The sequence below is a fragment of the Hemicordylus capensis genome, chromosome 1 (assembly GCF_027244095.1).
Source record: "Hemicordylus capensis ecotype Gifberg chromosome 1, rHemCap1.1.pri, whole genome shotgun sequence".
NCBI classification, from domain to species: Eukaryota; Metazoa; Chordata; class Lepidosauria; order Squamata; family Cordylidae; genus Hemicordylus; species Hemicordylus capensis.
In genome coordinates, this window is record NC_069657.1 from 432,510,460 (window position 1) to 432,520,341 (window position 9,882).

A 9,882-nucleotide genomic window follows, 5' to 3' on the forward strand; every position below is an offset into this window, starting at 1 on the left:
GGCTCAGATGATTTCCTCCCTACAATGCAACAAGTGAGACAGAAATGACATGTATGGGATGAACGGATGGGGATTGTGGGGGAGAGCAGGAGAGACTCCCAAAATGGTGGCTGTAGGACTGGCCCTGAATACCATTAGTGTATGTATGTGCTTAGCCTGCTCTCCCAGCAGACAAACATGTAGCCCTGGGCAGCTGGATCGGCCGCCCACATGACCACCAGCTCTGTCATGGAGCCGGTGGGGGCTTCGGAGACCGTGCAGCCCCCGGAAGTCCCAGGATGCCCCGTGTGAGTGCATGGGGCATTCTGGGGGGACCCCCAATACCAGGAGGCTGCTTGCAGCCTCTCAGTCGGGGGTCTACTTGTGTGCTGTGGCAGCACATGAGCAGGAAGACAATATTAACAGAGTGCCTGCTCTGTTAACCTCGTTGGTGGTGGGGTTAGGTGAGCAAGCCACCTTGGGAGCACCAGACCTGCCTGCGAGCCCAGTGGCTCCCACGATCACTGGAAAGCAGGCTTAGCCTGCTTTCCAGTGATTGTGGGAATAGCCTCATACACTAATGGTACTCATGGCCAATCTTACAGCCACCATTTTGTGTGTCTGTTGTCCTCCTCCCCCGCAACCTCCACCCAGATAGTGGGTGGGAGTGGCCATGATAAGGGATAAAAAAATGTTAAGAGTATTTTATTCATCTCTCTCTTTCAATTACAGTATATACCGCCTGTGCCAGAACACCTCAGGGGGGTTCACATAAAACAAAAAATAAAACCAGTTAAAATAATAATAGAAAACTCATTTTAAAACCATTTAAAACCAACTAAATATTATTAAAGGCCAAGCTGAAAAGATGGGTCTTTTGGGCTCTCTTGGTCTCCAAAGATGGCCAGCCTCTTAAACTCATGGGTAATGCAAGTATACAAAGCTACAGTAGATATGAGTATACATTTGCACATACAAAGCTAGAAAGCAGTTTTGAACCCCTTGTACATCAGTTCACATCTCAGAAGACAACACTACAATGATGATAGAAGCTTCCAAAAGTGTTATGAATCACCACTTTAAAACAATCATGGAGGAATGAAGATGGGGATGAAACAGAGAAACGTTATCTGAATGCTCAGGAATGAATAAATGCAGGTAGGTGTTAGTATGAACCAGACAGTTAGGTCCAATGTGCTGTCACAGTAGCAGAAACTGTAGCCATATATATCTATGTATAGCTTGGTTTACACTGATGTCTGCACAATTGGCATCTGTGTTGCTAAGGAATGGCAACAGCTGCTTCTGTGTAGACAGAGCTGACAGTAAAGAGATACCCTGATCCAAAACAAGTTTCAAATATCATTCAAGAGCAGGAAATTAAACCAGTAAAATGTGGGTTCAGTTCCAGTTAAGGTTCATCAATACTTTTTAACTCTCCAGTTCAGTTCCGATTCAGACACTAAAATGGTTAAGCAAGTGGTCCAGACACATTTAATGCAGAATAGCATTGAACTCTCTCACTGGCAATGTTACTCTATAAAATGAATATAACTAACCTGAGAAAAATAATTATTTTTTTAAAAAATTGTTTATCTTTGAATTTTAAATTTTTTTTACAAATAAAATATGTATAACATGATAAAACATTAAAATAAAACATTAATACAATTGAAAGTTGCACATCTTACCACTTATTTTGAACTTGTTACTACTTTTAAAAAATGTTTAGGGATTTGTTTTCATTTCCACTGCAAGTTCAAGGCAACCAAGAAGTTTTAGGTTCAAGGTCAGTTCTGGCTTGTTGAAAAGCCTCATAAACAGTTTGTCAGTTTAGGTTCAGGGTTTGGTTCTACTCCTGATTAAAGAGATCTATTATTTCAACATTACAGTAAATTTATCATATCTGTAGATACCTTACAGTTCAGTCCTGTGTTTGTCTACTTACAAGAAATTGTGTATTTAGGATTGCAGGCTTAACCTTTATAGGGCTGCCAACTCTGACTGAAGCTGTTCCTGGATTCCCTCATCCCCCCAATATTTTTCACAGAGTCAAGGCATTAAAATCTCCAAAATTGCTTTCAAGTCACCTGGAAATTGATGTGATTCCTGGAGACTCCAGCCCAACCTTGGAAGACATCATAATGAAGAAAACTTTGGTACTGGTTAATTATGAAACCCTAAGAACTAATACAGATAACCTTGGCTTTCTTCCTCCTCTACAAATGAGGTTCTCTATCATCACTGGGCCAAAATAAATATTGATTGACAAATGAGACTACTTTAAAATGTGTTCATTTCTGTGAGTTTAATATCCTTTGAAAACCTAATGCCCTCACAAAATGGTTTTTAATATATGCATATCGTACAAATTTACTTGAGCAAAAAAGCAGAAGACAAAAGGATATAGGCATGCAATCTGTCAATGATGGTGGGATATGCTGTGAAGATGCTCTTTTTTCCTTCTTTGAGACGAAGTTCAGACATGCAGTTCCAGACCCCAACGGAATAGTGACTGGGTAGAAGTACAAAGTACTGTACTATAAAATATCACGTACTGAAGGCTTCAGAAGCAAATGACATGGGCCAACTCCAACAGAAAGTGGGGAAATACAAATCCTAAAATCATTCACTATAGGAAGCAGTATGCATAAATATTTTTCAAATCTATGCAGTACTGAGGATCTGCACATATAAAAATGTATGCAATACATTTGTGTCACAAAATTTTAATTAGTCACAAATATATTGCTGCATTGCTCTTATGTACTTCAGAGACTCTCTTCTCTCCCATGTACTGCCATGACCTTTGAGATTTGCTGGTCGAGAAGATTTTGAGGAGCCTTCTAGTTGTAGTAGCAGGTTGTAATTTTCCTACAAATAGGTTTACTTGCCAGTAGATGTAGTGGATTGTGCTTATGCAGCAGTGTAGGAAGTGCAAGAATGGATAAATTGCTTCTCGTTCTAGAAATAAATCCTTCAGATCTTGTCCTAGAAACCTTGCCTGTGCTTTTTACCACTAACTGAGATAATACTGAGATCTGAGCAAAACAAGAATGAGTCAAGATGTATAAGAATTACAGGAGAGTTGAAATGGGTCAGATGGAAACAGAAAACTGGTCTAATTTGGTACCCACGACTAATAATTGTAGATTGACTTGGTAGACGGTTATTATATTATCCACCAGGTGGCACCTATGAACAGTATATGGCCATTTTTCGGGCCCATGCAGATAGCCTTTGAGTGAGCAGTACATTTTTATAATTATACATAGAGAATCTGATGTTCTTTGGTTAATGCTTTTCAGAGAGGGCTCAAGCAAACACACATCCCTAATGGCTAGGTGTTAATTATGGGGAAACAAACAACTTTCCATGGAAGCTCCTTCTAAAGCATAGAATTATCTTTATCATTGGGATCCCAAATAATAGCATAGAATTATCTTTATCACGTGATGTCCCAAATAAAAAGCAGTGTCAGATCTTGTGAGTAAGAAGCTGCTATTGCATTTAAATGCTTTTGTACATTGGACATCCCTGAACTGTTATAAAAACATGTATTCTCTTTCAGAGGTGCAGACAAAGGAAAAGCTTGAGAAGCAACTTCTCACTTAAATTGTGTTTTGTTTTTGTTTGTTTTTTGAGAGAGAGAGAGGAGGAAATATACTTTTGTAGGGGAGTTGATATGGGTTGGTAGAATTGGTGGCAGGGGAGCTCAGTAAAATGAGGCGGGACTTCTCAAATGTGCTGGGGGGCAGATCTGAAACACTGTTCTCTTTCCTATTTTAGAGATGTTCAAACAGGTTTTAAAAAGCAGAATAAGTCTTCTAAAAGTTTCTTAAGTCTTCTAAACACTTCATAATTTTTAACCCTCTCCAGTTGAATGTGTTTCTCCATGACTGGAAGAGATGGGTGCTAAACCACTAAGCACATTCTGTACAGGATAGCTTATTCTGTGATTTTTGTTTCGCAGAATCCAACTGTCAGGTTTCAGCAGATGTTAAATCAAGACTCAAGGAAACCAGCTGTCACTCCAGGGGGCTAGATATGGGGTTTGGCCCCAAACTGACAGGATCAAGTTGCAGAGAAGGCAACCCAGGATCCAAGAGCCAGTAGGAGTTGTGCAGTCAGAGTCAGACAGACAGGAGGTCAAGAGCATATAAACAGTGATCAGGAGGACCACCAGAAGCACAAACCCTTTTTCATTTTATCTTGGTCCATGGGATTGCAAGCTATTAATTCATTTTGTAAACTGTTTTGAGTTCATTCACTTGAAAAGTGTTATATAAATGTGGTGCATAAATAAAAATACATTAATCAGAATGCTCATTGGTATTAAAATTGTGTCTCCTTTGAGTCATGATCAGATGCTAATATAAACCGCATTAAAGAAGCTCATTTAGGACTTGTGTGACAAATTCTGTTATTTAATCCAGTTTAAGTTTATAGTGCCCTAAGTGGTTTGAGGATTGTGATGACTGATCTAAGATATTTAAGTCCTAAGTTGTAAATAACTACTGCTTCAAACATGCACATCTATCACTTGAATTTCCTACTCAATGTCTAGTGCTGACTTAATTGAAAAATATTATGTGCTGATGTGAGGGTTTCTTCTGTGGAATTAGATCTGTGATTTATTTATTTATTATTTATTGTTCAGTTTTAATACCACCCTTCATAATGTATCTCAAAGGTGGTTTACAAAAGATAAAAGACAATACAATTCCATGAACGTTACATTTAAAACCTTAAAAACCATAAACACACCAAAAAACAACAGCAATTAAAAAGATAAATAGAAGCAAGAAAGCTGAGAAACCTGGCAGCCTCTAAGAGGTAAAAGCCAGAGTAAATAAAACAGTCTTGAGTTGTTTTTTAAAAACAGCCACAGACATCAGAGAGTGAACATTAACTGGGAGAATATTCCAGAGCCTGGGGGCAACAACAGAGAAAGCCCTGTTGTTAAGTGATGCTCCATTCACTTACGCAAATAATCACTGATGTTTCAGTTATCAAGAGATGATAAACATGTATGTAGTGATGAGTTTCCCCTCCCTCTAAAGAGTTAACAGGAAGTGAACTCTTGTCTTGACTGACAGGCTGGTGAACTCCAGGGCTCAGCCAATCAGTATGCCAGGTGGGTGAGACCTAGAGAGCTGTTGTGAGGAATTCTGGGAACAAGAAAGGAAGTTGTGGCAGAGAGTTTGAACTAGCCTGGAGTCTGCTGGAGGAGTGAGGAGGATATGCAGCAATGGAGTTTTGCTGCAGCAGGATGACTAGATCCTTGTGAGACAGGATTGCAGGAAGCCTGATTCTCATCACAAGCTTGGTGAATTCAAGGGAACAGGAAGCTAAGGCTAGGGGCTTCAGAAGTTTAGGGCAGGAGAAAGTGTTTTAGTAAGGATTTGTGTTAGAATTTCTGTTTCTTTGGTGTGTGTGCTTTGTATTCTCCTTAATAGCTTTTCTTTGCAACTGAGTAACTAAAAGTTCAAAGTGTGCTGCCCTGGAATCATTGGGATTGTTTTTTAAGCATTCTTGTAACCAATTGAGTATTTTTAAGTGTTTCTAAAAAGCCAAAAGCCTCAGACAGAACCAGTCTGTAGTAACTGAATAAAAGTTTCTTCCCTCTGTTCTTTTTACAAGCCTCAGTGGGTTGGTTATTAACCCAGCAGGAGAAAAAAGGGGAGGCAGAAGGGGGATTTCTCTGGTGCAGAACACGTCTCAAAGATAGCTTGGCCAAATTAACAGTTAAGAACTCCACGTGCAGACAGACACTCAGGAGAGAGAGGTTTTATTCTTGCCTACTGGGAAGGGGAAGCAAAGTGGAAATGGGGATTGCTAGTCACTCCAAACCCCGTTGGGAAAGACTTTCTATAGAGGTGGCTTGGTGGCAGTGAGATTTACCCTACCAGAATATTTTCTTTTTCTCTCTGGGTTTTGGAGAGATTTTGGAGAGATTTTTAAGCCAGCCAGTCTGCTTCTCAAAGCAGAGAACCGAGATGACTCAGCACTAAAGTCTCTCTCTGTTGCAGAACTGGTTTAGACCAGTCAGGGAGATTATCCATTAACTTGGCCTGAGTCAGGAAAGGAATTTCCCACTACCCACAATCTGCCACATGTACATGTGAACCAACTCCAAGGAACCCTTGATGTATCAGTTGTGCCATCAAAGGGTTTGTCTGTCATAATCTAAGGCATGATCGACTGGGAAATTATCCTATGCAAGTTCCACCAAAGTGAATGGAAGCTGTGCAAGACATTTATTTTATTCATATCCCACCCTTCCTCCAAAGGGCTCAGGGTGGTTCTTCTCTTCCTTATCCTCACAACAAACCTGTGGAGTAGGCTAGGCAGAGAAAGAGTGGCTCGCCCAGGGTCACCAAGAAGCTTCGTGGCTAAGGTTATTGTAGAGCTGGAAAAGGTGCGGAAGAGGGCGGCCAAAATGATCAGGTGGCCAGAGCACCTTCCTGGTGAGATAAGACTGCACCATTTGGGGCTTTTTAGTTTAGAAAAAAGGCAGCTGAGGGGAGACATGAGAGAGGTTTATAAAAATTATGGATGGTTTGGAAAGAGTGGTTAGGGAGAAGTTCTCCTTCTCTCACAAGACTGGAATCAGGGGTCCTCCCATGAAGCTGATTGGCAGGGAATGTAGGACTGACAAAAGGAAGTACTTTTACCCACAGCGCATAATTCATCTGTGGAATTCTCTGCCATGGGATATGCTGGTGATGGCCACTAGCTTGGATGGGATGGCTTTAAAAGGGGCTTAGACAAATTCATGGAGGACAGGTCTCTTAATGGTTACTACATTTGATGGCCATCGGCTGCCTCCAGGGAGTAACAGCAGGCAAGAGGGCATGCAACTTGTTCCAACTGGTGCTACTGGCAGGCCACTATGGGAAACAGGATGCTGGACTAGATAGACCTTAGTTGGGCCTGATCCAGCAGGGTGCTTCTTACCTTCTTAAGAGTGGGGATTTGTAGTCCTAGCCTCTAACCACCATACCACTTTCCACTCACTTCAATGAGACGTGCATGAGAGCTTCCTGGTAGATTGCCAGCACTGCTCTATTTTGGGGAGAAGAGCAAAGCACCCCTACATTGGGTATCTCAGACGCACTGCATCATAAGCTCATGGTCAGTATACAATGGATTTTTCATATTGCCCATGTCTAGTGTAGACTCAGAGCTGGTCACTGGCATATGCAAGTGCTAGGTAAGTGCCTCCAGGTTAGATTAGAGGTAGCAAGGCCTAAGAGGTCTCGCTACCTCCTTTCTACCTGAAGCCTGCAGGATGCTCCTTTCCCTGGCTGAGTGGGTCATCGTGGCCAGCTGGGCCCTGCTGGTGAGAGCAGTGGTGGTGTGGCTGGCCCAGCTATAAAGCCAGGGCAGGGGCACAGCCATTGGCTGTGGCCTTTGGGGGAGGGACTGAGGGCTAGGGTGGGGTGTTGGGCATCTGGCTCTATCCTCAATATATTGTTGATTGTGTTAGGTCTTGCCTTAAAATGGCTTAGCCTTTCAAGATTGTTAAATATATTGTTTCATTTTTATTGTGACTTTATTTTGATTTTGTTGTGATTTTATGACGACTTTATTGTGAGTTTGTTAATTTTTGTTAATTTTTGTTATGGTTTGTGCACTGCCTGGAGTTGTGAGTTGGGTGGTATATAAATGTAATGTAATGTAATGTAATGTAAATAATAATAATAATAATAATAATAATAATAATAAGGCTGTACAAGAACTGGCACAGTGTTCTGTATATATACAGTGTTCTGTATATATACAGAATATATAAAGGACAGTGAAGAAGATGCACTTAAAATGGTCAATAATGAGAAACTATTCAACACCAATGAAACAAAGCAGGCCTACAAGAAAGAACAAGTCAAGAACCGAGCAGAAAAGTGGAAAAATAAGCCACTGCATGGTAAATTTTTGCACAATATAAGTGGAAAATCAGACATCACCAAGACCTGGCAATGGCTTAATAATGGCAACTTGAAGAAAGAAACAGAGGGTTTAATACTGGCTGCACAAGAACAGGCACTAAGAACAAATCCAATAAGAACAAAAGTCGAAAAATCCACCACAAACAGCAAGTGCCGCCTTTGTAAAGAAGCAGATGAAACCGTGGACCACCTAATCAGCTGTTGTAAAAAGATCGCACAGACTGACTACAAACAAAGGCATGACAAGGTAGCAGGGATGATACACTGGAACATCTGCAAAAAATACAAGCTACCTGTAACCAAATATTGGTGGGACCATAAAATTGAAAAAGTTGTAGAAAATGAACATCTGCCACACAATACACCAGATATAACTGTAGTTGAGAAGAAAGAAAAACAAGTTAAAATAATCGACATAGCAATACCAGGGGATAGAACAGAAGAAAAAGAAATAGAAAAAAAATCACAAAATACAAAGATCTACAAATTGAAATTGAAAGGCTATGGAGGAAAAAGACCAAAATAATCCCAGTGGTAATTGGCGCCCTGGGTGCAATCCCAAAACAAATTGGAGAGCACTTCAACACCATAGGGGCCACAGAAATCACCATCAGCCAATCACAAAAAGCAACTTTACTGGGAACAGCCTATATTCTGTGACGATATCTATTATAACAGCAACAACATTGATAATAAAATTCAGCCATCCCAGGTCCTTGGGAAGGACTCGATGTCTGGATAAAACAAACCAGTCAATAACATCTGTCTGACTGTGTAAACAACAACAACACTAATAAGGATCGAACCAGGACATACCTAACCCCTTTCATTGAGACATCAGCATAGTCTGGGAGACACATTAATTGAAGTAACCAGGGATGAAAGAGATGCAGAGAAGCATTCTCGCACTCACAAGTTGCATAGATAAGGATAGCACCTTCCCATCCCGATCTGAATTACACATTGCCTTGCAAGGAAAGTGGAGACATGACCCATGAAATTCTAGTAAAGTAAAGTTGTGTCGTTGAGTCGGTGTCAAATCCTGGCGACCACAGAACCATGTGGTTTTCTTTGGTAGAATATACAGGGGCGCGCCCAGGTGATTTTGGAGCCTGGACCTAAGGGCCTTGGAGGCTGCCCCCCATTCTGGAGGCACCCCCCCACAAGTTAACTGTCACCACCTAAAGGCCTCTGGAGCCCACCCCACCTGCATTAAGCATCATCATCCTACACACACATACACCACGACACACACATTATTTTTAAACACGTGAATTCTTAATGGCACAAATAGCAACTGAACTCACAAGACTGGAAGAATACAAACAGCTATATTTATGCAAATATGCATTAGTAGAAACATTTCGACATGATGCAACTTAAAATATCCCCACCCCACATGTTTCTTTCCCTACTCCCCCCTCTGTCCCCAAGGAGTCCAATATTTAACTGATCCAAAAAGATTTTTGAATCTTTTTCAAAACTGCTCTCTCCCGCCACCCACTCACCGAGACCCCAAAACAGCCCTCTTCCCCCCACTCACCAAGACCCCAAAACAGCCCTCTTCCCCCCACTCACCAAGACCCTAAAACAGCCCTCTCTCCACCCACCCAAGACCCCAACCCACAGGCAGCCACACAGCAATAGAAAAGGCTAACTTGACTCAGCTTGTTGGCTATTGCTCGCTTGGCTCAATGGCGGCTGCTGCCCAGTGCCCACTGGGCAGCCGCTGGTCTGCTGGAGAGTAGAGTGCCCCTGGTGGCCCCTTCCCCTTGTGGTCCCTTCCCCTTGCAGCCCTGGCTCTTCGTGGCACTCGCCAGTGCCACCGCTGCTCCTCGTAGCATGTGCAGTGTTGCTGTCATGTGGCTGACTGCTCTTGGCTGCAGCAGCCTGCACAGTGGCGGCACAAGAGGCAGGTAGGCAGATGGAGGAGCTGGGGCACGGATGGTGC